Source organism: Acanthopagrus latus, chromosome 14 (genome assembly GCF_904848185.1).
Source record: "Acanthopagrus latus isolate v.2019 chromosome 14, fAcaLat1.1, whole genome shotgun sequence".
NCBI lineage: Eukaryota > Metazoa > Chordata > Actinopteri > Spariformes > Sparidae > Acanthopagrus > Acanthopagrus latus.
The window spans coordinates 6,163,910-6,189,762 of NC_051052.1; the positions used below are offsets into that span (position 1 = coordinate 6,163,910).

Below are 25,853 nucleotides of genomic sequence, written 5' to 3' on the forward strand. Positions count from 1 at the left end.
TTCAGTAGAAACGAGGCGCAAGGTACACTTTTTTTTCACTCCACATTCCTCCCAGTAACCCTCCTGCTCCAGTCAAACCCAACCTCCCCGAGCATATTCATCAACACACCCATCAGTCTCCTGACCATTCGCAACAAGGCGCGTCTGCTCGGTACATTTAAGCTGAATGTTATCTCCCGTTTCGTCAGCAAACCTGAAAGAGCGGCGCATTTTCTGTGGCCGGCGTGGCTGAACGCTCTGTCGGCTCTGCTGATGAGGCGGAAACACAACAAGGGCCGATCCAAAAAAACTGATCCGGAGCAGATTACCGTCAGCGTGCCGTCAGGTGCTACATCTTGTTTAATTACGCATAGAATAGTTTATTTAGCACGTCTTATATATTCTTTTGCTTAAGATTTTGTCGGTAGATTTGCTCACTTGGTGAGGTAAATCTGGGAAAAAAAAAAAAAAAAAGAATTTGTGACCAGCTGTGATGGTTGCTTCGCATTAGAGGAAGCTGTCATATTCAGCAATCCTCAACAAAAGAGCCGCAAATGAGTGAATGAATCTACGAACGCAATACACCAGGACAATATTTATACAGCCTGTTCGGCAGACTTGGGGAAACCGGAGCTGTTCAACACCAAAGGTGCTGAAACGTGCCAAAAAAAAGGAATGAGTTCCACAAGAGCGGGCACCGCCAAGGCAAACCCAGAGTCTGTGACGCACCTCAACAACACCAAGCAACAAGTACGTCGTAGAAGCACTGGATCAGACGTCTAGGATACACACTGTGAAAGGCGGCACACGTAGGTGGCCGGTGGCTGTCTTCACCAGCGGGAACATGTACCGTAGGAAGTCTACGCAGCGACTGGCAGAGGAGCTGAGAGCAGAGTTCGCAAAGGGGGAAAAGAGCTGTGTGATGGCGAAACTGAGGCCGTGCAAGGTTCAGAGAAGATGGAACCAAAACGCGACGCCGCGAACCTGTGCGAGGAGAGATGACGTCACCTGCAAAAGCTTGAAATGCCATGACATTACTTGTTTGCTTGCATATTACCTGAACTGTAACTGCCGATATCTGAAGAGAAAGCCCACTTGGCCTTGTCATAGTGATTCACTAAGGTTTAAAAAACAGCCACACAACACATAAATCCAATCCATTTTCACTGTTTGTCTCTTTGGCAGCTGTTTTCACGGTGCAGTCTGGTTTACAGATGCCCTCGACTTTAAAAGAAGCTGCTTTGTTTTCGTTCCATCGCCGAGTTTCCCCCGTCTGCAGGACATTAAAGGATCTCTGATTCTGATTCTGAATGCTTTGGAGACACTGAATAATGACTTATTCCAAGTGTAGACTTCACTCGGAGTCTGATAGCTGGATGTCTGAGTGCTATTTTGTGTTAGAATACAATTGTTTGGCATGTAACACTCAGGAACATTCGCCCACAGTCATAAAGCGGGATTTATGGCTTCCCAACTACAGTTAATGTTGTATTATGTTTCATAAGAAAGAAAGAAAGAAGGAAAGAAAGAAAAGGGGAAAAGTCATTCTGTACTGGCAGAGACGCCTGCAAGGTAATTAATTAATTAATTTGTGCATCATTAAAGTGTGGCTAGTTTTTTATTAGCTACTCTGTATTCATAGCTCATTTAAAGCTCTGCTTGGCGGTGAGCAGAGGCACACCGTCAGCACAAAATGGCAGCATGACGTAACCGTTCAAAATACAATGGTGGTGAGTTCTTTTTTTTTGCTGCTGTACTTTTATCTTTCCCCCACAAATACCAAATCCCCGACCAGGTAGCACGCCCACTTTGTTGCAGCCGCTGGCATGACACATAGAAGTTATTACGGTACCATGGCATATGGGGAGCGTGAGCTGATTGGGACAAAGACATTTGGTCCGCATCAAAATCCAAAAATAGCAACAACAAAAGGCGGATAGTTAAATTCAAGAAATTCCACCGAACAAAAGCAAACAAAGTTCAAACCAGAAGACAAACCAGATGTAACAAGACGAATTGCAACCAGAAGCCAGAGACACGCGACGGGAAGATGGCACATGAAGATACGGGAACGCGAGGGCAAAACAGAGCAGACCAACTGACAGAGAGGGAAGGGAGAAGACAAGGACTTACAAACACAGGGGACGATTAACCAGTTAACTCATTTGAACCGAGTCAAGGCAAGAAAAGCACACCATCCTTCGAGCGGGGTAACCTCGCTGTAATGGAGACGCAAATCCATGGCGCGCTGGCGGCCGAGTCCGGCCAAGCCAGCACCTGTGAGTGGAAAAAGTCTGTCAGTCTCTGTGTGTCTTTTGTTCGGCTGAGTTATGAGATGATGCTGTTTAAACTTCTAAAAGCAAGTGCTGTAAAAAAAATAAATAAATAAAGACATTATTGTAACGTAGTCCGGAAGGTGGAACCGCTCCCCGGTGCGCCCGTTCTTCATCTCCCTTTGACATGGGCGCTCAATAAAGACGAGGGAGTGGTGAACGGGCCGCGGTGATCCGTCATCTTGTTACACTTGACTGAACAATACTACCAGAGTGACATTCTAAGTATTAATAAACAAATTACTGCACTGTTTCCCTCTCCAGACGAACAGGTTGGCTGCCGTCCCACCAAGCTACAATAGCCAGTAATCTCAGCAGAACACACTCTCACAGGGTGAGATCAGGCCTGCCGACACAAAACCAATAATAAGGGGTCAGTTTGGGGTCAGTCTGCCACATAATGTGTCTGCCTTCTGGAACTATTTTTTGTTACGCAGAAATAGGATTGTGGTTGATAATCCCTGCTGGGATTTACACACCGGCAAGTTTTTTTTTTTTTTCTTCCTACTCGCTGCTGATGGGTTTTTTTCCTGAAATGAGAAAGATCAGACCTGGGTCATGTGTAGGTTAAAAATCTAATTTATTCCTTCCGCTGGTGTCCACCGATCCCTAGCGTGGCTGCGTGTTTCCCTGTTCACCACCAAACATTGTTACTGTTGGGAACCTTACAGTGTCGTATTGATGAGAAACTCAAACCCACGTGTGTGAAGCAGAAGAGAGTGAATTTCTGACGGATGCGCAACCAGAATAGGAAGACGCATTGTTTTCCCCAGGTGATTTTTGAAACAACTGGAATAACTATGGGCCCCGCCGGAGGAGGCGGTGGAGGAGGTGAAGAAAATGGAGAGGGGGGAGTGACAGACACCGGGGTAAAAGAAGAGCGAACGAACGGCATTCACTCAATGGAGAGCACCATTGAGTGAATGTGTCGGAGTTTGTCTCCTGGCTGACGTGTGTTTCCCTTTACCAGACGGACTGGAGACGGGTCAGAAGTGGAATTCTTTCACCTAGATCAATAAGTAACAAATTCAGTCCATAGTTTTACTCTTTTGTAGCACTGAGATCAGGGTTTCAAAGTCAAATCCGTTTGTCTGTTTGTTTTTTTATGGTATTTACATGCCTTGTACCATTCCCAGGCCATTATTGGCAGCCATGTTGCTGACACTGTCTTTGTGACAGTGGCGTCAACAGTTCCTACCACTTGGATTACATTTGCTTAAGATTGGTTTTGGACAAGGTCGCGCCAAGGTGGGTCGGTGGTGCAGAGGCATAATAAGAACATGGCAGATAGCGCTAAATATGCTGCAATTTTTTTTTTTTACGCTTTGGGCTTCGAACGCGGATCCCCCGCGGCCTTAAGGCCTGTTACTGGATTGAGTATGTCTGTTCTGCTCAGTGGAATACTGCTCATGATGACTTGAACGGTTGCTGATAGATAACTGGCACCCTCTGCCCAGCACTTGAGGCTCTGGCCAGGCCGACGCTCAACGCTGGAAAGATGAAAAGCCGACATTTCTCAGATGGGAGGATCGTCCGTCAAAACCCCAAAAAAAAAAAAAAAAAAGCAGACACATTGGCATCTCAAACTTTTTCCACCATGTGTCTGCCTTTCTGCTGATATCATAAATACGGTCAGAATTATGATCAAAACATACAGCCGTACAAGGAAATGTATGAGCGCTTGAGGAGTTTTAGGCCAAAGTTTTTTTAGAAAGCTTGTTTTCATGAAATGACTGATGGCAGAACATTAACGTCAAACACGTGAACACAAGCTCAGGCACTGGTTTATCAAATCGCAGCATGCTGTCAAGGCTGAAGATAGTAATTGTGGTAATAGTTATTATTCAAGAGGAAAAGGAAAATTACTGAGCTCACTTAAGAAAAAAAACTATTCCCAACGGCATTGTAGAGGGAAATTACTGTGACATCACTAAGCTGAGGTACTTAACTGCAAGAAAAATCCTTGTGTGTTTGGTGTGTGTGTGTGTGTGTGTGTGTGTGTGTGTGTGTGTGTGTGGCGCTGTATGCTTGACCCACAGCGTGTGAACACATGAATATGAAACCTAAACGCTCCTTTTCAGCTCTGACCTCCGAGATGACTTTTGCCGGCGGTCAAGATTCAAGTTTCTCGCTTTCTCTCCACCACATTCCGTCAAATGCCGTACACACACACACACACACACACACACAGATGTCGGCCCATACCAGAAACCGATTTTTCATGGTCAGTAAATTGAAAGCAGAGTTATTGACTCATCTCATCTGTATGACTTTACTCAGTGTTGACAGCCCTCCTCCATGCCTTTTAATTACTTACACATGCGGTTACTGCTCGCACACACACACACACACACACACACACACAGATAGCAAAACCACAAAAAAGAGAGGGAGTCTTTGAGGACAATCATATGAGAATTCTCTCCCCTGCAGGTGAACTTTCAACCTAACTGTGACCCTGACTGTTGACCTCCGCCGGCCTCCAGGCATGCTCAGTGTCTCGGGGTTATGTTCCTGCTTCGGCAAAAATCTGCAGTTTTGTGGGGCAGTTAAACTCATAAAAACACACAGGCAACTGTTTTTATATCATTACAGTCATTTTTCATGTAAAAGCAATGTATTTTGTGGGGCCCCCTCGCTGCATTCTGGATTTAGCCCCGCCCAGGACGGTTGTGATGAAAAGGTTATATGCTGTGGTTAGGCTGATACTGCGGGAGGATCAGCAAAGGGAAAAGGGCAAAGAATTTACAAATGAGTCAACCTTGGTCTAAAATCTTATATATGGAAGAAGTGCAGGATTTGAATACAAAAAAAACAATTCTGTATTGGAATCTTCCTCCTCGAGGTGTGAAATACGTCTGTTATATTTATGAATTACATTTTGAGACGCTACAAGAGAAATGAGTACGGGACTTGACTTGATCCCGACAGAGGAAACATGCGTCGTCAGCGTTTTGCCCACAATTTACTTATTTCAGCTGTTTAAGGAAGGTGCAAATGTAACACTGGTGTAATCCTTTTAAATTAACATATATGTCCCATGGCATATAATCTGTCATATCGCTATCATAAAGTGGTAAGAGATCATTCTACACGGGAAAAATATTATATTTGTACTGAGTTGATGAAGTGCTGTGAAGAAAAAATGGTCTTTCCTGTGAATGACCTTGAATGTAATCATGCAGTAGAGGGAGGCTTTAACAAATTCTAGCGTCATGATTTACAACAAGTAGATGTGAAAATGTAGGTCAGTGCGAATCATCTTGACAGCGACAGTATGAAAAAAAAAAAAAAAAGCACAGAAGAAGAGGCTGGAAATGTTTTGTGAGCTGAGGAATCTCAGCGAGGACAGAGTGAATCTCTCCTTTTTTTTTTTTTTTTTCTGCCAGAGTGTCTGGTTTTGATGACCCTCAGCATCATGGTAAAAGGAGGTAGCCATCTCTTATGTCTCCAATTTAAATGTCTCCCGCTCCTGATAAATAATAAATCCATGTGATCATATCGCCAGTTGGCCCGTTTTTTTGTTTTTGACGGGCTGCATTATGGAATTGGAAGCGAGACAGTATGTCCATCAGCTGTCAGCTAGGTTGGAACAACGGCTTACAAATGAGGTGCGCTTGAGGAGCGCCCTCAGTGACCTGTAGTCAGCGCAAACTGCTGTGAAGTGTGTGCCATCTGAATTCAGACCATTACATACAAAGCCTGTAGCTATATAGCATCTGTTCCACCCTACGCCTCGGGCCAGTCGATAATATATCAATTTCAAGCGATTTATTTTGAGTCCTGACCAAAAAAAAAAAAAACCCCAGCTGTGTTCTCCTTAAGGCAACAGCCCGCAAAGTCAGATCAGCGTGGATCCGTCACAGTGTGAACTGCTGCCGTCACTGTTTGCTCTGTCAGCTGTATCAGCTGAGTGAGACATCAACACACGCGTGTCCTCAGAAGGCCTGCCCGATGTTGATACAGAATACATCATTCTGTTTCCCTTTCGTCCCGCTCGTCTTTCTTCCCGAGTATCCAATCGCTCTTCCCATCCGCTTGTGGCGCTCGCAGAGTCAATATGAAGGTGTTTTCGCGGAGGTTCTCGGGAGAGCCAGACTCAGCGCTCGAAAAGGTGGATATAAAGTGTCTCTACAGGGATGATTGTATTCTTAACCTTCAATGAAAAAAAAAAAGCTTCGAGGTTCGAAGACAAATGGTTTGAAAATATTCTGTGAAAGCCCACCGTTGAGGACACATGCGCATATGAAACAACAGTTTGGCCCAGAATCATGTGCCATATGTCTTTCTTTCTTTTGTTGGAAATTAACAATTTCGCAGCTCGTATAAAAATACATGAGCTGCGTGACATGGCTGAGTTGGAGAGGGTTTCTTTCGACAGCTTTAAGGAGCAAATGTTCAGAGGAATAACGACACGAAATGGCTCGAAAAATTATTCCAAAATATATTTTTCAGATTTGTTTCAAAGCCTTAAAGCAGCACCATGTGCTGCACTATTGTTATTAGGAGAGAAAGATCTGATTTTTATCTTCAGCATATCACGGGAGTAACCGCTAACTGCTGCCAACTGTAGCCACCCTTAGCTAGTTAGCTGGATTAGCGTTGCATCTAGTGGTCAGACTGGGAGCGCAGAGAACCAGTGGGGAACATGCTACATTAATGCTGTTGCTAGCTTGTTAGCACGCTAACTTCGGTAGATAGCTGTGCGGCGCAACACACACAGACGTCTTTGACCCAACGTCAACACTGTTATTTCTTCATACGGTGTTTAAAACTTCGGTAAAATTTTGAATTCTTTCAGCTGAAATTCTTACATAGTGTCACTTTAACTAAGCACTTGAGTTGAATTACCGCAGAAAAAAAACATTTACTTGAGACTTTGACTTATTTACTCGAGTCACATATCTGTCCATATTTATTCCACATAATAAATGTTTTGTCAGTGATTTAGGAATTCTGTTGTACTTAATGAAAGTCAGGAGATTGGATCGGTCCTTCCCTGCGGTTCATTCCTACCGCTGAACAAATACCGATATGATTAATGGGACTTCGTGGAGTTTATGCGTAACGGCAAACAAAACTGCAGTGACATCCAGCCAAATCTATTTTGAAAAAAAAGCAATCATCTCTGAGATTTCAATCAGGCTCGGTCTGGCAACGCCGTTCGTTACTGGAAGTCGTTGCACATTCTGTTTTATTGCGCCAATCACTTTTAATAGGCTACTTTGTTTGACTTGCAACAGACGAGCAGCTGGAGGATGGCAGTCACATGAATGCGTGTTGTTGTAATAAAGAGGTAAGACAAGAAACCGTAAATATAGCAGGTGAACTTGCAGCCTTTCCCCCCCAGCTCAGGCTGGTGTCCAGGGAGGAGGTCGGGGTCAGTGTGAGGGTTCTAATCCAGATTGAAGCCAATTAGTCAATAATGATGGATTTAAATGGGTTGTAATAAGGTGTGTTACGCAGTTCTGGCATGATCCCTGTCATATTGACTAATAAGCACATTTTTAATAAACCATCACTGTCAGCACGAACTCCGGAGAGCAAAATGGTTTTTTGTTTTGTTTTGTTTTGTTTGCAGTAACGGTTTCTGATGCAGTTTTGGCTCTGTGAGGCTCATATGAAACTACAAATAGCAGTGCTGGGTTACGCACATGCCTCTTTTCCTGTGAGTCCCTTGTGCAAGAACGCAATTTAAATCCCGTGCAGGAATTTCCACTAACTATAGAAGTAATGACATATACAGCGAGGTAACTAAGGAATTGTTTTTGCTGGAAGAAGTTGCCCAGAAATATCAAAAACAGGCGCCGATTTCATGAAAAATCTTTCAGGATTGCGGCTTTAAATTTCCCTCAAACATTTCTGTAATTTGGGTTAAATCTGGTTCAGTTTTAAACTTCCACCACGCAACTTCTTAAGGTTAGTCGTACGCCGACATCAACTCAACCTGTTCTGCTGGTCGGGTGAATTTAATGGCTACCATCTCCTCCATATTTTCCATATTTTTGCGGGCGCTCCGTGGCTTCATTGATGTTCAGAAGTAGAAACAGATGACAGAAAAACCAGAAACGACCCAGCTGGTTTGGCTGTTAGCATCTTTAAACCCCTACGCCACCAACTCGGCCCGACTTCTGCCGTATTTGAGAGCGCTTCCCTTCAGCTTCCCGTTCTCTTTTTCCCGTCTCGTCCTCCTTCTCTGCAGTTTCGCGGTCACTCTCCTGCCCGGGCGGCTCAGCTCTCCGTCACAGAAACTTTCTTTTTTCTTTCTCTAATTTCCTCCTCTCCCTCTGTCTTTTTCCCAGGGGGTGACCCTTCCTCCTCTTCCACATCCCTGATTCAGAACAAGAAGGGTTGTAACCCCACACACACACACACACACACACACACACACACACACACACACACACACACACACACACAGAAACCTCAGCGTCCCTGGATCAATTACTGAATTAGCATCCCAGGCCGGAGTGCCAGGAACAGAATGGGAGAGGACAACACAGAGTTATTTTTTTTTATCGTTCTCTCTTTCCCCTCCATTATTGTTTCCCCCGTGACTTCCCCCTCCATCCTCGTCTGTCTGACATCGCAGCCTCGCTCTGGCTCGTGTTGTCTCACTAAATTATAATGGCCTCGCAATTTTTCCGAGGGCGCTTATTCATGTCCGTCCGTTTTTCTGGCAGGTTTCCAGCTCCGGACTGTGTTTTAGTAAAACATTTGAATTTTATTCGAAGATACGCGAAATACCACACCATAAATAGACAAAAGTCCTTCCCTGTTCAAGACTGATTAGATTCACACACATACACACACACGCAGACACTGTCTGGCCTGTAACAAGAGCCATGTGATTTTTTTTTGACAGTAACATGAACCTATTCCTTTTTAATCTAATGTATAGTTGCATGCCCCTATAGAAGCTACGCTCTGGTTAGGTGTGTGTGTGTGTGTGTGTGTGTACGCACGTGTGTGCGTGTGTGTGTGTGTGCATAGAGAAAAAGAAACCAGGTGGACTAACAGACAGTTTAAATGCTCCATTAAAAGTTCAGCATTGAACACGTGAGTTAAAATGGTTTAAAGTGGGATTAACTGGAACACCTCCTGATCTCAACACAGTGTATCTTAAATTGGGCTCTGGGAACTTGCACGGGAGCCTGACGACGGGGTCAGGGGGGCTTCTGGAGGGCTTCTGGACGAGGCAATCTAGACCCTGCCGCCAGGGGCTACACCGTCAAAGGGAGGGAGGTCACAGTGTGTCTGTGTTAAAAGGACCACCGTCGTTTGACATGCAACATTTTGGAGAGACGCTATCAAAATGTGTCAGGCTAACTGATACAAGGGTGTGTCGAGGCCCTGACACGACCAGAGCGTCAGTGGCTGTGGCAGATTGAGCGAACAGAATTGGCGCGAGAGAGAAACCACTCTGAGAGGAACCACTGACTGTTCACGTGAGCAGAGAAGTGCACAAGAAAGAGAAATGGAAGAAGAGACGGGAGAGAGCCTCGCTGTAGCATCACCGATTTCACCCTCTTCCTTCTCCATATTCTCCTCCTCTGCCACATCGTCAGCGCCATTTGCAAGGTTTTTATCCGACATTTTCGAAATTAGAAGCGGCTTTAGTAGCAAGAATGTTATGAAAACTTGCTGCTTAGTCACAACAATATATGCAGAAATGTATTTCCTTTCATGCAGCTGCATAACACGAGGCTTGCGCTGTGTTCAAGTGCAGATTTTTGGCCGGGACACCAGTCGTGTCAGTCTGGTGTGTTGGGGCCTCGAGGCCTTGTTCAGCCTGCCAGCCAAGACATGTTTTGTTTTTGTTTTTGTTTTTTTGGCGTTTCAAGATTGCATCCACATTGATTTTTGTAAGTCTGGACAGTAAAAAGACATACTAACGGCAATATATGCAGATTGGATTCTAGCGAGGTTAGTTTAAAATGTCATTTAAATCATATTTCTACAGTTACGTCTCAGTCCAGGCTGCTCTCGCTGCTCAGATTGGATTTCAAAGTGTCACTGGGTGTCGCTCGCAGTGTGAAACGAAATCAAGGCGTCGAGCCCCATGCTACAGCGGAGCAGTATGGAGGGAAACACATAGAACGACTTATGATGCTCTGCTGGCACTTTGTCAGAGGCCTGCTTATACAAAGTGCCAGCTGATGAGGATGGGCCCCACCTCTCACGCATCGGAGTGCTGTGTCACCAGGGTACTTAGTTACTTACACCCACATCACTAGTTGAGTGTCAGTCGCGACTGAGACACATTTCCACTATAAACTGCATTTCATACCGCTTCAAATGCCACTTTCAATCTGGTTATAATCAGGATACAGGCTTCAAAAAAATTGGAATTTGAATTACACTGCTCCTTGAAAGTGTTCCTGGAGTCATGGAAAGCTCAGACATGAACCAATAAACATCCAGTTCCCACACACCACCTCAAACCACTTAAGCCCTCATCCGGGCATTGGGGTTTGAGTGTGTGTGTGTGTGTGTGTGTGTGTGAATTTCTCAGCAATGTTTATGATTGGTTCTAGATGTCTATCTGATGTATGTAATATTCCTAAAGCTCTGTGTTTAATTTTTTTTTTTTCTTTTCTACTCAAGAATTTAATTTTCCAGATTTGAGATAGCTGGGGGGGGGAGGTTCAGTCTTTAAGCACGCAAGCTCACACACACACACACACACACACATGCTGCCCTGAGTGAGAGCGCCGTGCTAAAAGCGGTTGTCGAGGCAGCGGAGAGAGGCCAAGTTTTGACAAGTCTCCCTCCGTCCCACACACGCTCTCCTCTGCCTCGCTCCGTCGCTCCATCCATCCCCTCCTCTATTTTCAGTCGTCGCTCTCCTCCCATCCCCTCCCGTCCCAGACATGTCAGCAGCATTTTTTTTTCACAGGGAGGACCGACACACGACATGAATTATTTCCACGGCCCTGTCCTGTATGACGAGGCCGAGGTGGAAGGATTGGGGGGGGGGGGCGCTCCACATCCTCTACCCCCGCGTCATTTTTGTTGAGAAGGCTGACGAACAAGTTCATCTCACATCATCGTCGTTTCCGACACATTACTCTTCATATTATTATTCTTCTTAATCCACAGCTTCATGAGGCGCGCCTCCCTCAGTTCACTGTAGAACTCCCCTTCCAGGCTTGGGCCTGCTTTAACTAAAGTCCTTGCCAGATTTGTCATGCAGCAGTTCGCCAGCTGTGTGCAAGTGAGACTGTTTAAACTTCTCTCTCAAGGTATCACTTAATTCGTCTCACGGCTGCGTTCGCGTACAAATGAGCGACGCTGAAGGATAGCGGTACCGGCGTCCAATCACTGATCATCCGGGGAACTCCTCTGTCGTTTCGATTCTAACTGCTTGACTATTTAAAGATCCAGCGTGTGGGAGGATCTACGTCAAAACAGAGTGCTGCAGGAATGAGTCCTGAAACGTCTGAGCAAGTCAGCGTCAGTGGGTTTATCGGTTACATGCTATGTTAGATGCTGGAGCCGCTGTCTGTGTCTGCCTGCCATTATGTGCTGAGCAGGTAGTGAACGGTGGGTTTTCAGCCTAAAATGACCGATGAAGGCGGTGAGACTGAACCAAAACAGCGAGATAAGGGGCAGTAAAACCAAAACAATGAGCTGAAAGATGCTAAAATACTCAGTAGAGCTGAAAGGAAGTGGGGGAGTCAGAGGAGTTTCAAAGCTCCCTGTGTGGACCTTCAAGAGAGTCTGAGCGATCAGGAGGCAGAAAGGGCGAGTCAGCATCTGAGCGCAGGGAGGTGACGAAGGAAGAGAGAGATAATGGAGAGGAAGCGAAGTGTTGGGGCGGCCGGCGGACAGCAATGTCAAAACTTTGTCTGATGGGGAAGTGATGGATGGGGAGAGAAAAAGGGGAGGGTGATCACGGCTCCCACTCAGGGAGGACGGGAATTTTTAAGTTTTCCCTCATCTATCTTTCATTGCCCTCGCCTTCCTGAGTGGATACATTTCTCCGTGTTAAGTCTCATGAGTTTTTTGGTTTCGCTCAAACACTGTCACTAATGTCTCAGTGGATGCTCGATGTTTTTCAGGCGATATAAATCCGTTTGTTTTTCCCTCTCCGTAAGCGGAGTGCCTCCGCGGGCCCCGTGCTGACGGACGGAGGATCTCGTTCCATCATCGGAAAGTGCCAGAGGTTTCAACGCGCGGATTTAATTCCGGGGGTGTTGTGGTGTTGTTTGCTTTTTAGACAGCTCACTTCCTTCCAATCTGCTACACCTACATCTGCTGAACTTGCATTTCCCACTTGTACTTGTACCACTCAGTTTGTCTCCTGTGTTCCTCGTGTTCCTTGTGTTCATTGGTGGTTTGAACCTTTTTTGCGTCACTGTCATTTTTTGACTTCTTCGTTCATGTACTTTCCTTTCCTCGCCAGCCTTTTCTCGACTTTCCCTACATATCTGCATTTTGTATGTTTGTATTTTTTGCATTTTGGACTTTAATGCTCGCCTTGTGTTTGTTTTCCTGTGGCTCCCTCGTGTCTTGCATCTGGCTCCCTTTTTGTGTTAACCACAACAAGCATGAACACAATTCCCATAGACAGTGTGGCTTTTGAGGAACCTCAGTGTGTTGCGTAAAAGGCAGCGTTTACGATGTACCGCCACATTGTACCCTTCAGCGCGCAGATGCTCCAGAAAACAGCCGAGACTGCTGTGGAGTTTGAAACCGGTGTTTTTATTATAGGGGCCTCGGGGTGTCACATCAATAATTTCAGTAACTCGGGGGAAAGTTGTGGGATTACAGCCTTCTTATTCTTAAAATCACTCCCACAGAGCTGCTATGGAAAACCGTTTGCTTTAACCAGCGAGTAAAACAGTAGCGTGTTCTGGATGACGCAAAAAAAAAAAAAAAAAAGACAAACTGATGTGTCCCACGAGAGAAATGTTGGTTCAGCGCACATTTTAAGACGACGCTATGGGACCGGGAGCTAAAGTTAGTCTCCCTACTGTTGACAAAGTCATCTGGAATCCACATTAAAATATCACTGTGACATTAAACAAGCACCTCAGATTATGAGGCCACATTTTTAAAAACGCTCTGCGACCAATAACAACAATGACCACGCCACATCAGAAATGTTGAATCTAATCGGTCAAATCCGGAGGCTTTGTTAGTTGTACATGGATGCAGTGACCCTGGATCAACTCTGCCACTTGTGAGTAAATCAGAAAATCGACATATGGGAAAATGACTAATGGGGCTGCTGGGAATAGCAATGAAATTCTTTCCCATGTAGATGCGTGGCGAAAGGCCACCGTGCTAATGCCAGTGCAGCGTGTTTTCTGGCTCTTTGTGCGCAGAAATGCAGAGGATTTTAAATGTGGTTGTTCTGGGTGTGTGTGTCTGTGTGCGTGTAAAAGAGATATAACTTCCAGATATTTCCAGCAGCCATTATGATGTTTCATTGTAAAAGGAATCAACTGTGACCATCACGTTTTTGTTCCGATTTCTCATGCCATCATGTTGGAGTGATATTAAACAACCATTTGTGGAGGGGGAAAAAAAAGAGTAATGGAGTTTTTTCTGAGTTCTAAGAGGGCTGTCAAATTGCATTCTTGGGAAATCACAATTGGAAGCAGAAGAAAGCAACACAAGAGTCATTTTTTAAAAGGAGGATGAAACATATTAAGGAATAGATTGACGTTTTTTTGGATTTACCCGCTAGATTCCACTTTTCATGTCAGCGGCTGCCACCAGCAGCTGGTTAGCTTAGCTTAGATAAGCACAAAGAGTGGAAAGATGAGGAACCAGCTAGCCTGGCTTACACACCCTGTTCATTATATCTTGTTTGTTTAAACTCAACAAAAAAAAAAAGTTGTGCTTTTACAAATGGTTGTGCACCAGACTGCTTCTCAGCAGGCGCAGTAACTTCCTTGAGGATGTCATGTTTACTCTGTGGTTTTTGTCCTGGTCAAGCAAACGAGATCTAACTTAATAATGAGCTTTACGAGTGCTGGTGGTCAGATTTTTGTTCCCTTTGGACCGAGCCGGGCAGGCTAGCTGTTTCCTCCCATTCACAGATTTGGTTTGTTTTGTTTAAGCTACGCTAACGGAAGCTGGGGAACTTCACATTAATCCGACAGATGTGAGAGTGGTACGGATCTTCTCATCCAACTCGTCGCGAGGAAGCAAATGCGAGTGTTTCCCAAAGCTTCCCTCTGAGTTATGACTCCACGCTGGAAATAACTCCAAACCGCGGCCAAGTTTAGAAATGGATAAATTATGTTACATGAGTAAGAAGAGATATGTGGGTGGTCTTCTTTTGAATCTGCCTCATTTAGAGAGAAAAAATGGTGAAGTCACAGAAGAGGAATCAGAAGTGGGATTCAACTCTGGGCCAGGCGGTCGACGTGGCTCTGACCGACTGCATTATCGCTGGGAAACATCACAAACTGGTTTGTGCGCGTCATTGGTTAACCCTACGGATACTCTAAGACAACACCCACCCCGACAATAGTATGTTCACCCTGCTGCCATCTGCCAAAAGATACAGAAGTATCCCCTGACATACCACCCATGGGCATTGCAAACATTACTTATCAATTAAATAAGTTTTATTTTAAAATAAAGTTGCAATGAATTGGAATACCATGCAATGTAACTTTTAATATAAAGGCATTACCCATTAGGTAAATGTGTTCAAGTTGATATACTGCAATCATAACTTCATTCTGTGGTTGTTCCAATAGGGGAGAGCTTTTACTCTAGTGCCTTGCAATACAATGCACCACTATTTTTATTATAAATTAGTAACTGAATCAATTTACATACTACCAGCTTTTTAATATGGTCAAATACAGTATGTGATCTGGGGCGCTTCCTCTGGATTCAACTGTAAAATGTAGGCCCAATGATCTCGTGCTCACATGGCCAGAAAAAGTCCAGCTGTTGACTTGCCAGCTGACCAGCTGTTAAAATGCGCCAGAATACAAGATATGACAAACGGGCTTTATACAAAAACTCAAAAATTGTTGGGGTGAACCCCAAACCTCCAAAACTGTCCCGCCCACACTTCAATGCTTCCTACGTCGTACCACCAGACTACGCAGCAGCTTCTTTCCTCAGAGTTCTTAATTCATCCTCCGAACTCCAGCATGTGTTCGTTGTTTTGTGTGTTGCACAAGGGAACTACAGTTCTGTTGTACAACCCCGTGTGGTTGAATAAACGAGCCTTGAACCTGTTTCAAGTCTTTCAACTGTTGAAGTGTTTTCCGCTGAACGCTTCCTGACCTTTTCGGATAGAAGGACTTCTTAAGCAGGCTGACAACAGCATCATTATGCAAACGGGCTTTTTTAACACGCAACACTGGCTTCTCAAAATTCCCCTGGATCCAACACATAGAGTGTTAAGAGAAAGACGGGGCTTGTCAGAGTGAGAAATCCGGTGACGTCAAGGATCCTGAAATTTACCGCTTCAAAGCACTTCTGAGGAGTTTTCTTGTGAAGCGCCTGTGTGTTGTCGAAGTTAGTTTGATGGTCAATCGCTGATACCAAGTGTCCCGTTGTACGGCGACATCTCGCAACATAAAGGAAGCCTAAGATTTTGTTTTTTCGGAGCCTCTAGCTTGTCCAGTCCCCGTTATGTAATCAGGATTTTAATAGTGAAACCCTTTCATGCATATAGAGCAAAGCCATGTGCTTAGCTAAATCTGGATCACACTGCTCTGCCGTCGGAGGTCACTGAACGTTCAGTCTATCGCTATAGAATATGGAGAGCATATAATATTGGGATTTCTCCGGGGGATTCTGATATGTTGGGGGTTTATTTTTTTCTGTAGCATTAATCTGGAGTTGTGTTTCTGGCAACCTCATGAATACAAGTTCAACAGACCATGTTCTACTGCTGTGTTCCAGGCTGCAAGTCCTCTAAATATACGGAATCTCACTAAATCATTCCTAAATCAGCCACCTTTGTTTGTTATGGACAGCTAATGCACAGTAGGTCTACAGAGCTGAGAACTGGTGGACGGTTGAGTGGCAAAACTGAACAAAATATTAAATTGCGTCCAAAAAGAATTTGTACAAGATGAAACTCTCCACAGAGCCGAGGTTGATCAAACCAATGGCTAGAACAAATACAAACCCTGATATTGCTTAAGGCTAAATTTTCAGTTTTATGTGACAGTGTTGTGCCTGCGTTCTTGTTGGGTTAAGACACAAAGGAGTAGGAAAAGATCATGTTTTGGCTCAGAACAGTTGCTTTGGTTACCACAAACAGGGCCGAGGTTTGGACACAATTATTTCTTTCATTTTGTTTTATTTTTTTTTTTATTCCATTGCCTTTCAGATGATAAACCACACACAAATGTCAAAAGTCCTCTTCTTAAAATAGCTTTAGCAGATTCAACCAGGCCTGTTACATCAGGAGTCAGTATTAAGGGAATTCTCCACTGTTCAGCAGCCTCTAAATTAAGCCCTTTATAGAGTGCTGGAGTCCAAAAACCTGGGAATTATTCTGGTTCCCTTGTCTCAAAGTCTATGGATGTTTTTTTTTTTTGGTCTATGGCAGGGGTCACCAACGTGGTGCCCGCGGGCACCAGGGAGCCCCCAAGGACCACATGAGTAGCCCTCAGGGCTGTTCTAAAAATGAAAACTGAATATTGATATTATTTGTCTCCCAGGTTGTTAAGTCATTGTTGATAATTATTGTGAGAAATCATTAGCGTGATCTGTGTCTTCACATAGATGAGTATCATTAATCATTAATAATCATATGTAACTAAAGGCAAACTGAGCAAATTTGTTATTTCAGAAGAGTGTATCAAACTGGTAGCCCTTCGTATGACTCGGTAGCCATGAAGTAGCTCTCAGTTTCAAAAAGGTTGGTGATCCCTGGTCTATGGTTACCACAGCCTTAATATATTTACATGTTTCACTTTACAACATAACATACTAAATGTCCCACAGTTTAATGACGACTGTCTTATAAACGGCAGTTGCTAACAAGTGGCTAAATGAGACCCCAGAAGTCGTCAGGGACATTAAACGTACTAACTACTCACTAGTCCGTCTTTACAGGTGGACTTGTCCTGACTCTGACTTTACTTGACCTAACTTGTTGTTCAATTTACAGAAAATGTGTATGGTAATTGTTTAGCTTGTGCAGCAATTACCTTCTTACTTCTAGCCATTAAATTTACGTTCTGAGCAAAAGGTTTGAGTATCATAAGCTTGTGGTAGATCATAGTTTGGGCATTGATGCGAAAACCCATTGAAAAAAATGTTTTTTCTTAACATGAGTGTATTAGCTGCCCAAGTTGCCGAAATGCTTGCAACAAAGTAACAAACGGGGCAACCAGGGTGTATGATATATTGAAAATAAACACTCAATTAGTTTTAAGAACTGACATGAAAGCTGCTCTGTGTTTTCGGAGCTGGATGAAAAACAGCAGGCAAGTGTCCCACCGCCACAATAAGACTCTGTTAGCAATCATTAGCGGGCCTCGTGACGAGCATCCTGGCTCGACCAAAAGTGTCGGGAGAGGCGGAGAATTACATAACAGCTGCAGTCAAACCTTACTCTGAGAGGCGGAGTGTCTGTGGACACAACAGGAGGCCTTTAAATCTCAACCGACGCTGCAGTATAATGGGGTAAATTCACATCAATAATGACTATCTTGTAGTGTTGTGTAATCTGTATTTCTCGGCAGGCGACTCCTTCAAAGGGGGCATGTAAGGCAATAAATGGATGGCATTTCAAACCTCCGGTGTCTTTCTGCTGAGTGCAACAGGTTCTTTTTTAAGACCTGACCTAGCACATGAATATAAAATTGTTTTTGATGCCATTTTTTTTTTTTTTTAATGGCAAGGTCATGAGACGACAGGAGTCACTTTGGTGCCTGTGGTTGACATTAATGGGGCGGGCGTTGTGGAATCGAAATCGCAATAAGAGGCGCCTTTCATAAACACACACTTAGTACTGCCCTCAGGCTGCAGTCACGCCAAGAGCTCATTTACAGTTTGCGGCGATAATGCTATAGCGTGCTGACTCCACATAGTAACATCAGCGGTACACAGCGGCGCCGTTAGGCCTTGGTGTCCACAGCGATGGCCCGGAAAGTTTTATGGACATCCCCCGATCTCTAAGAGATTGTGCAAATATTAGATTAATAAAAAAATTTTTAAAAAGTGCCATGCATTAAAATCACGGTCGTTGATCAGAAACACAAGTACATCTCGGTGCTTTATCCCAGCAAGCATGTGAGCGGAGAGCGTGAGGGAGAAAGACAGCAGGCCTTGTCACCATCGCTATGTTGTGGGCGCTAGCTAGCCGATTCACTGACGCATGACTCGAGTCTTTTAAAACAGAAAGAGGGATCAAGGCCACCGCTTAACTTTTATGGGAGGACGTCTAAGAACACAGAGACGATGCTGTCAGGGGACAGGGAAAAAAAGTCACGGTACGCATCAAGAATCCAGGGTGCCTGGAGGACACTGGATTTACGAGTATCTTCAATGGGATATTAAAGTATACAGAATAGGTGCCGAATCCAATCAGGTAGCTGCCAGCTCCAATCAGTTAAGCCATAATGAAGGTGACGAGGGTGGGTCACACCTGTACACGCCCATGCCCACATCTGCTGTGATGTAACTGCATCAATGGTTTGCCCTCATATAACCTGATGTTGTTTGGTGTCTATGTCCATTTTATGATCAACAACAGAGAGGGCTTTGGGAATGATGAGTGTGACAGATAGATGAGACACCAAAAGAGCTATAGATAGTATTAGATAGACAGTTAAGACACAGTTCAGATTTGTCACAGTTGAGAAGTTCTTGTCGCACAATAAAATCTGTGGCTCATATACACATTATGACAGTGCGAAATTGTTGGAAATGTGCAATTATAGCATGAAAGTCTAAGAGATTTCAGGGCTGGGATACATTCCAAATGTTGCAAATCAACAAGCAGGAGTCTCTACAGATTTTTGCATTGGTGTAATAATGTAGGCCTGCCTTTATAGTCAGGTGTTCGGTTTGCTGGATTGGCCTGCAAGTTATTTAGGAAAATGTCACTGTAATACTTGTATCACTGCCTATTAAAAATGCAGTTTAAAATGACATGCAACATTTAAAAAAAAAAAGGATTTTAAACATATTTCCCACTTCAAGTTCAAAGTTAAGTCTGTGACTAACAAGTCCAGATCAGATTCCCCTCCAGACTGTCCATCTCATATGGTGCTAAAAGGAAACATGTCACATATAACATGCTTGTTTGACCTCTTTCTCTCAACTGAATGCTAGGTCAAACCTCACCCTGCTCCTTATCACCTGTCAAATCTTTCTTCTTTACCCACAAGGCTTATATTTTGGTGTCTTTGCTAAGATATCTTAAAACCATGAAATGAAAATTTCATGGGCCGTCACGCTTTAAAGTGGACCTATTATGCTCATTTCCAGCTCTAAATCTTTATTCTGCTGCAGACAGTGCATGTGACTGCCTCGTCTCTTACCAGAGCGCATGGCATCGTATGACAGCTACAGTTACTTCTTAGCTTTGCAAATAACTCATTTGATGAGGCAAAGTTATGTAACTTTGTAAACGGATTTCTGTGAAACTGTACCATATCTAAGGGAGAGAAAATTCTATTTTTTCTGATAGATTGTTTGACTGACTGCTAAAGTAGCAGCCATTAGCTAGTTAGCACAGCTAGCCATGCAGGTAGTGATCCCTTCAGTTGACTCTGTTCGGTGTGTGAGCTGGAAGCGTTTGGGCTGGGGCATTGGTGATTACACTTTCAGACTGAGGGGGGGGACCCAGTGGGGAAAATGAGCTCACAGGACCACTAACTGCATGGCTAACTGAGCTAGCTAGCAAATGGGTGCTACAGTTTAGCATTGGTTTTGCAAAAAGTAAAGCTTCCAGCAAGATATTCAGTAAATTACTTAGTTGTTAAAGATTGTCAAAAATTAAAGGTTGGACGGTCGGTCGGGCATGGCTTGGGGAGGGGACTGTGTAGTTGTGACATCACAACACTACATAAGTCCAAACGGACACGGAAATCTCATCTTCTACAACATGGGATCTTTAAAGGAAAACATTAAGTTGTAAGCCGCTTCAGTGCTAAAACCTGACCAGCATTTAGTTTAGTCTGAGTACCACTCTACCAATTTCAACAGTCAAACACAAATCCAAACAGTTTTGCTCACAGAAATAACTTCAAGTTTTCTAAAATGTGACGGAATGAAATGTTTCACAGTACAGACCGAAACAGGGAGGCCGAGGGCGAGGGCGAGGGGCGGGCACACTCGGCCTGTAATGGGTCACATCCTCCTGACGTTATCGTGACCGTCGACACGATGCTGGAGGACTAATCCACCAGGAAGTAGAGCTAAGCGTTAATCACTGCTCCTCTGACTGCACGCACAGATTACATACCCACCAACTCAAAGACGGACATGCATGTGTTTATGTCATGTTCATATATTCTATAGCGTACCATAGCAACACAATACTAATGTATAGATTTGAACCCGTTAACTATAGACTTGGAAAAACATTTTCATTGCTTCTCTACGTTTCAGTTTCAATTCTTTCAATTCTCTCAATTCTATGTCAATCAAATCCAGATCGTTAATATTTACAATATAAGTGAGGCAATAACACAAACTCAGAAATGTTCATTCTTATTGACACAGTTCAGCGGCTGATTTGGAAATCCTGAATGTCAGTGACTCTTTTCGTCTCTCTCGTCATAGGCTTGATTGATGCGCCACAGCTGTCTGGCCAGCAAATGCCCACATGACTGGCTCCCATTTTAATAAGTCACAGCTGTGCCACAAGGGGTTAAAAAGTTATTTATTTATTTTGCCTCCGGCTAAATGCAGACATAATCCCAAAGTCATAATCTAGCAGAGGTGGCAGAGAGGGCCGTTAATCCTCCTACAACATCATCATCATCATCATCATCAGGGAAGCCCTCGCCCGTCAGCGCAGCCCCCTCCCTCTCACCCCAGCAGGAGTGAACACATCCGTCCTGGCTTTACGCCGACTCCCGCTACTCTGATGAAGTGGAAAACCTGGGCAGCGGAGGAGGAGGGGGGACGGTTTGTGATGAGGACGGAGGACGAGGGGGATCAAGTGGATGAGGGTGGGTTTAATATCAGATCTGTTGGAGAGCGGACATGCGGATTACGAGGCCTTTTCATCCGCTGAACAACGGACGTCCATTCATAAAGTGGTTTGCACGTCACAGCAATATCCTCTAGCATTTGTACCAGTGGAAGCCTCGCTGATGTGACGTCAAAGGGTCTGGACCATACGGACCAATGGATGGATCCCGTTCTTATAGCCCTGGCAGTAATTGTGCCTTGAATCAGTGACCGTGATTTGATGATGGTAAAGTAAAAAAAAAAAGTCTGCATTAAAGTGTTTTTGTTTAGTTTCAGAATAACACGTAATAAACTGTCCTTGTCCCAAGAAGCAAATCCATTTTCAGAACTCCGAGTCTGTGTCTCCAGTACTTCTTTTGTGTCGACCTTGCCAGTGCTGTGTGGATTCGGAATGGTGGTCCCATGCTGTTTTTGTAGAATAATCAGATTTACAAGTCATCCTCATCTTGCACTGTGTAATTAGATATTCATCCCTGACGCATTTTGGCTTATCGGTCAAGATAAGCGATCTGTGAGAAATCCAGAGAAAACACAAAGGCTCCTGCCAACTCATCTTCCAAAGAGATTTAAGTTACACAATTTGAGTGGCACTTCTGTCGGCAAACCCCTCCTTCTCCTCTACATCACCACACTTGCACGACTCCTTTCTTTATTTCTCTGTCTTCTTCTTTTCTTCAAGCATTTTGCACCGCTTGGCTTACCTTTTCCCCTCTTCTTCCGTCGCCGGTGTAGGCAGCAGAGCCATCAGGTCCTGCTCTCTGCGTGTTCCCCAAGCAGACAAGACCGTCTCCTTATCGAATTCTGGCTGAATAAAGTGGGCAGGCATAGGGGATTACTGTTGGAACATCCCACATTTTCTACAATACAATAACGCTTGCAGCAGCTTTAAAATGCGTCAGTGTAATTTGAAATGGGTCCCTGTTTTTTCGTAGGGAATACCAAACAAAAAGAAGGTTGCGTGCCGAACAGAACATCCTGTATTTAACGGATTCCTGAAAACGTAGCACCCCTAATTTTTCAGCATCAGACTCTTGGCAGAATTCAAACTCCTGTTCCGTGACTTACCTGTTGCTTATATTGGAGATTCTCTGCCGTGTGAACCATTCAGTGATGGATGAAGCAACCCTGGACCAGGTCGAGATGACACGTTGGGATTTACGTCCAAACTGCTGGCACTGGTTAAACAGTCATGGGTGTGTAGGGGACAGTGCACAGCAAAAAAAAAAAAGTTACGTAATCAATGCTGCATTTGCAAAGCCCTCTGTCTTTTGAGGTTTTGTGGTTAAACCGGCTGATAAAAAAAAAGTCTCATTTATTTACGGCAGGTCTCTCCAGACCGCTGTTAGGTGTAGTAAATATTACAATGGTATCCTTTGGGAGACAGCCTTGGTCCGGGGGAAAGGTTTACAAGGACAGAAAGACTGCCTTTGTTGATAGGGGATTTCCAAGTGTCAGTAATCCATTAATAAATGCAGACTCTGGGTTGCTTCAATGACTGAATTGTAACTTAAACTGTTTTATGTAACTAAGACATCTATAAAGGATTCACTTTTCAACCAGACATGGCCCGGTTTCAACTCGGATGTCTGAACTTGATCTCCTTGCTCACTGGGTTGCCAGCAAGTCAAAGCAGGTAACTGGAACCCAAGACCCTCAGAACGCACTGACTGCATTCTAGACGCATCACTTAAAGTAAACATCAAGACCTTTGTCTTACGTTTTGTGGAATTATGTACTTAATCAAAGGTTCAAACTCGGGGGAAATCCACTAGTGTGCCTGAGAATAATGGTGTGTGCTTTCCATCTGGTCGCCAAACGTACCTTGAATAAAACTTTTTTAAAATGACCTTGTCCACGAACGTTTGTACCTGAGTCAAGGCAAATAATGTTTTAATAAGAAATGGTGGTTGTTCAATGGTGCGTTGACAAAGTGAGTGTTTAGTTGCCCCGAACAGATGGTTTATTTTACTAGCATCTGTTTAGGGCAGCATCGTTTCCCCTCAAGCTCCAGTCAGCAAACAGTATTACATCACAATCTGATCACATACATCAACCTACAGGATTGCTGCGGCAGTCAGGCTGATAAACAGGACTGAAGATAAATCCATGTTTTAATCCCGGTGGTAAATGGCTCTGGATCAGAGCGGAATCTGACGGACTTTGGCAGTTTATTCCTCCAAAAGGTCTTGCTTTGACCACGATTCTCTCCCTTATTGCTGCCCGGCTCTGAGCAGCTAAGCACCCCCTAATCCTCCCTTTACCCAACAATCAGCAAGTGTATGTGTTTTTTTGTTTGTTTGTTTGAATAGAAATACCCCCACTGGCAGAAGTTGGAGGCGTCCAAGTTAAATTTGATTTTTGAAAAATAATTACGCAACTCACTCAATAAAATGGCGCTTTATCAAAGCATTACAAGTGGAACTGATCGCGCTGCCGTGCTACGCAGCGGTTGTGAAGATGATGTTGATGTCATGGGTACAACAGGCGGCCCTGTCACAAAGCCGCCATTAAAGTGCCTGTTGATTCATGTATCCCATGCAGCTCGGTGCCAGCGTGTCTTTCCCAAGGCACTCGAGTCGAGGCATCTCGGTCCAAACAGCCGCTTGTTTTCATACCATTCAGTTACATCAGCTTACGCTAAACCGCACGACTCATCCCTCCACACCATGTGAACACAGCAGCCTTCGACCCCTCCGATGAAAGCAAACATAAACTTATCAAAAAGGTGATGAGTTTCTATGACCTCTTCTAAGTATAGTGCGCTATCTCTTTATTTAACTTTTAACTGCTGCCATGTTCACATTTCACATTGTTGCTATTCCTGATGTGCTTAATCTACCGCTGTTTAATTCTTAAGGCCCGGTTATGGGAAATGGGGGGGGGGGGGTCCTCAATACAGAGAAAGATAATGAAACTAACAGACAGGGCTTACTGTCCTTGGAAGTGATGTGAAGAGAAGGGAAGAGAGAGTCCCTCAACTATTTCTATTGGAAGTCATTCAACTATTTCTGAGTGATTACTACCCAACAGGAACATAGTAGGAAGCTGCGGGCTCGGGGCCAATGGCAATACGTCTGTCAACAGCGCTAGCTCATTCTGCCGCTTGTTCTTCATGTGCGGCAGTACACGAGGTAAAATACTCCTCTGGTTCATGCTGCATTTGGCTTAAAACAGGCCCGCGACCCACCGGGAGTTTGAAGTCTGGAAATTGAATACATGAGGTGAAACATCAACTCGGCCCATCAAACGGGACTCCTAAAATGTTTATGACTGTTAACGTGCTGCACAAACGAAACCAAATAAAAGAAACATCTGAAGTTCCAAACAGGCTATCCCACATGCACGCACTCAGCGATCAAGCATTTTTTTTATCTGGCTATTTCCTCACACTGTGTCCTCATCTACAGTAACAGAATGATCTTGCACCCTGATCACATAAATCCAGCCTGGAGGCGACTGCTGAAGAGCAGGAAGAGGGAACGGGGGGGGGTGGACAAGAGAACAGCATCCACACAGTGATGGAAATGGCAGCCTGTTCCTTTCTCCGACAGTGTAAGAATCCATGGAAGTTTTCCAGTTCGTGCAATAAGGATCATGAAGTCTTACAAATTAAATGCTTTAAGTCAGTGAGAGGCAAGTAGCAGCCTGTGGGCCCTCAACCAAAATATGCGCTCCAATATAGAAATGATTAGTCTGCTGTAGGTATGTCCTCGCCTCTGGTGTCTCTGTGGTGCTGTTTGCAAAATCCATTCGGCTACAGGAAGTAACAGCAGCACCGACCTCCAAGCTGGCAGCTTACCCACTAATAAATGGCCAGTTCCTCAAATGGTGAGAAGGTACACAAGCTAGGAGCTCTTACCTTTTTATTTTTTTTTCCAAAGATTAAGTCATTTTAACACCATTGCTGAAAAAAATAAGCTGGTCCAAACACTGTTTTGCAGGTGCACCCTCCAGGGTTTTTTTTTTTTTAGCAAGAATTAGCCTCTGCTATATAACCACAACATTTTTAAGCCCAAATAATATCACAAAAATGTTGAAGTAATAGATGAACATTTAGGAAAATACACTGATATGCTTTCTTTACAAGAGTTTAAAAAAAAAAGATTGTTACCACTGTTGCTACCAAATATTGTATGAAGCTGCAGCCAGTTAGCTTAGCGCAGTTTAGCACAAAGACTGGAAAATGGGAAACAGCTAGGTACCTACCAGCATTATGTGCTGGACATTTAGAGGGGCTGTTGCTCGAACCTGAAACAAATAACCCCCAACCCTTCTGCCTATGTGTTAGCCAGCTAGCTAGCAGTCGTGTAATAGCATCAATAAGTCAATAAGTCTTGACATGAAGGCGACAAGCTGCGAGTTGTTCCGAAGCATATGTAGAGATTTCCCAGGGCA

At 44.2% G+C, this 25,853-nt stretch overlaps 1 long non-coding RNA gene across 4 annotated transcripts in view; it reads left to right on the forward strand.

Annotated features, from left to right (window-relative positions):
• Positions 1 to 25,853, forward strand: part of LOC119032274 — a 173,810-nt gene that overhangs the window by 106,970 nt on the left and 40,987 nt on the right. The window contains exon 6 of one of the 4 annotated variants that reach the window (XR_005078829.1): positions 21,045 to 22,208. The exons of 2 other annotated variants lie outside the window; for them this stretch is intronic. This is a non-coding gene — a long non-coding RNA (uncharacterized LOC119032274). Of the gene's footprint in view, positions 1 to 4,745; positions 4,864 to 21,044; positions 22,209 to 25,853 lie in introns of those variants that run through there. One more of the 4 variants, XR_005078826.1, reaches the window with a different exon arrangement.